This window comes from Panthera uncia, chromosome A2, assembly GCF_023721935.1.
Source record: "Panthera uncia isolate 11264 chromosome A2, Puncia_PCG_1.0, whole genome shotgun sequence".
NCBI lineage: Eukaryota > Metazoa > Chordata > Mammalia > Carnivora > Felidae > Panthera > Panthera uncia.
The window spans coordinates 44367864-44370645 of record NC_064816.1 but is presented as its reverse complement, the minus strand read 5'-3'; the positions used below and the strand labels follow the sequence as shown (position 1 = coordinate 44370645).

The following is a 2782-nucleotide window of genomic DNA, read 5'->3' as shown; positions in this document are numbered from 1 at the left end:
CCACTGTCATGAAAGCCACCTCAAAGATTAATAGGCATGGTGGTAACGTGACTATAATAAAGAAAAAGTAATCAAACTAAAGTTGAGGGATAGTCTGCAAAATAACTGGCCTTTATTCTTCAAAAGTCAAAGTCATGAATAACAAAGACTGAAATATTATTCTAGATTAAAGAAAACTACAGAGATACTACAATATGTAGTTCTGGATTGGATTCTGGATTAAGAAAAAAATGTATTTTCTTTTTTAATAAAAGATATAGTGGGACAAATGGGACAATTTTAATAAAGCCTATGGTAAATGTTAATTAGTGTTAATTTCCAGATTTTGATAATTGGTGATTCTGTAAGAGAATGTCCTTGTCTTTAGATAATACACAATGAAACTTAGGGGTAAAGGAGCATTTATTTGCAACTTACTTTCAAACAGTGAATGTGGATATATAGAGAGAAAATGCTAAAGTAAATATAATGAATTGTTAACATTTGGGAAATCTAGGGGAAGCGATTCTTTGCACTATGGCAACTTTTCTGTAAGTCTAAAACACCTTTACAGTTGGCTTGTTTAAATCAGGTCTCAGGTAAAATCCATATATTGCATTTGTTTGGGGTGGCTCTTAAGAGTCTTGTAATCCATATGGTTCATGCTCCCTTTGTTTTAAAATGCCACTTTTTAATTATAGCAACAACCATTTGACCCACTTTTGAATTTGGATGATCATATGCTCTTTGTGTCATTTAATATATTTCTTTATCATGCATTTTTCCTGAAGACTGGTACATTTAAGAAGTTCCAGTGAATTTATGTTAAAAAAATTGGCATGGTGATACTAGGGGAAGGATGCAGTAATTCAGGGCAGCATTTAGTTAAAAGAAGGGAGGGAGATGGCACATTAGTCTCTAGCAATGTCAACTGGAAAAGAGCTGAGATGCTTACACATTAAGAAAATTAAGGGTCTCGCTCACTGCAGTCCACCCATGCTTCTTGTCCTCCCACCACTCATTTTCATGCCCACTGCTGCCACCTCCACCTATCACCCTGGAAGAGGAGATCCCTGCACTCATCATTGATGATAACTCTGGTATATGCAAGGTGGGCTTTGCTGGGAATGATGTCCCTTGTCCCCCCACCATATTCCCATCCATTGTCAGAAACCCCCTGCCTCCAAGGTGTTGTCATGGTGGGCATTAGCCAAAAGGACTCCTATGTGGGCAACAGGGCCCAGAGCAAGCAAGGCATCCTATCCTCAAGTACCCTATTGAGCCTGGCATCATCACCAACAAGGAGGATATGGAGAAGATCTGGTACCACACCTTCTACAATGAACTTCACATGGCCCCCAAGGAGCACTACAACACTTCCACCACTGGTATTGTCATGGGCTCTGGGGACAGGGTAACCCACACTGTGCCCATCTTTGTGGGGTACTCCCTGCCCCGTGCCATCCTGTGTCTGGACCTGGCTGGCCAGGGCCTGATGGACTACCTCTTGAAGATATTCGCAGAGAGTGGTTACAGTTTCACCACCACAGTTGAGTGGGAAATCGTGTGTGACATAACCGAGAAGCTCTGCTAGGTCAACCTCTACTTTGAGCAGCAAATGGCCACTGTGGTGTCCTCCTCCTCCTTGGAAAAGAGCTGTGAGCTGGCTGATAGTCATCTGATCACCATGGGCAAGAAGCGGTACCACTGCCCTGTGGGATTTTCCCAGCTATCCTTTCTGGGTATGGAGTCCTTTGGTATCCATGAGCTCACCTTCAACTTCATCATGAAGTGTGACTCTGACATCTGGATGGACCTGTACTCTAACACAGTGCCGAATGGTGGGACCACCATGTACCCAGGCATCTTGGACAGAATGCAGAAAGGGAGCACGACCCTGGAACCCAGCATTATGAAGATCAAGGTCATTGCTTCTCCTGAATGCAAATACTTTGTGTGGATCAGGGGCTCCATCCTGGCCTCGCTGTTCACCTTTAAGCAGATGTGAATCAGCAAACAGAAGTATGAAGAGTTGGGCCCCTCCACTTCCCACTGCAGATGCTTCTAAATGCCTTGCAAGCAGTTATGTAGCATTTGCTGCATGAGTTAATTCCTAAGTATAAATTTACCCTGGCAAATGTGTACACTTCATGCTAGCCTCATAAACTGGAATACGCCTTTGAAAATAAATTTGTCCTTGAAGCTTGTATCTGATGTCAGCCCTGGATGGAAGATTGTTGCTGATTTTGACTTTGTATTCAAATTAAATTTTCTCTTGGTATATGTTTAATACCTTGTACATAACCTTGATTTAAACCTCTTTTATAGAATGTGGCTTAGTCATTTCATGGCTGAGGGGAGAACATGTTTATGGAAGAGAAATCCATTGGTTTGATGAGCATCCTCCATAAGGTTCTTTTTAAAAAACATTTTTTTTTACTGTTTATTTTTTGAGAGAGAGAGAGAGACAGAATGTGAGCAGGGGAGGGGCAGAGAGAGAGGGAGACACAGAATCTGAAGCAGGTTCCAGGCTCTGAGCTGTCAGCACAGAGCCTGATGTGGGGCTTGACCTCACAAGCTGTGAGATCATGACCTGAGCTGAAGTCAGACACTCAACCGACTGAGCCATCCAGGCGCCCCCATAACGTTCTTGATCTGAGTTGGGTATTAACGTGTGAGAGCTGCCTATTTCAGGATTATCTAGAGGCTGGCAAGATTTTTGAACCAGTTGAAATTTCTTTGTCTTTCTGGTCTGACAGGATTAGGAAGGTCTGAAGTTTAGGACCCACTTTCCTTTCTTATC

At 42.5% G+C, this 2782-nt stretch overlaps 1 pseudogene; it reads left to right on the top strand.

Annotated features, from left to right (window-relative positions):
- The first annotated feature begins 1160 nt into the window (after nt 1-1160).
- LOC125929582 (actin, cytoplasmic 2-like) lies at nt 1161-2047 on the top strand (annotated as a pseudogene).
- Nucleotides 2048-2782: the final 735 nt, after the last annotated feature.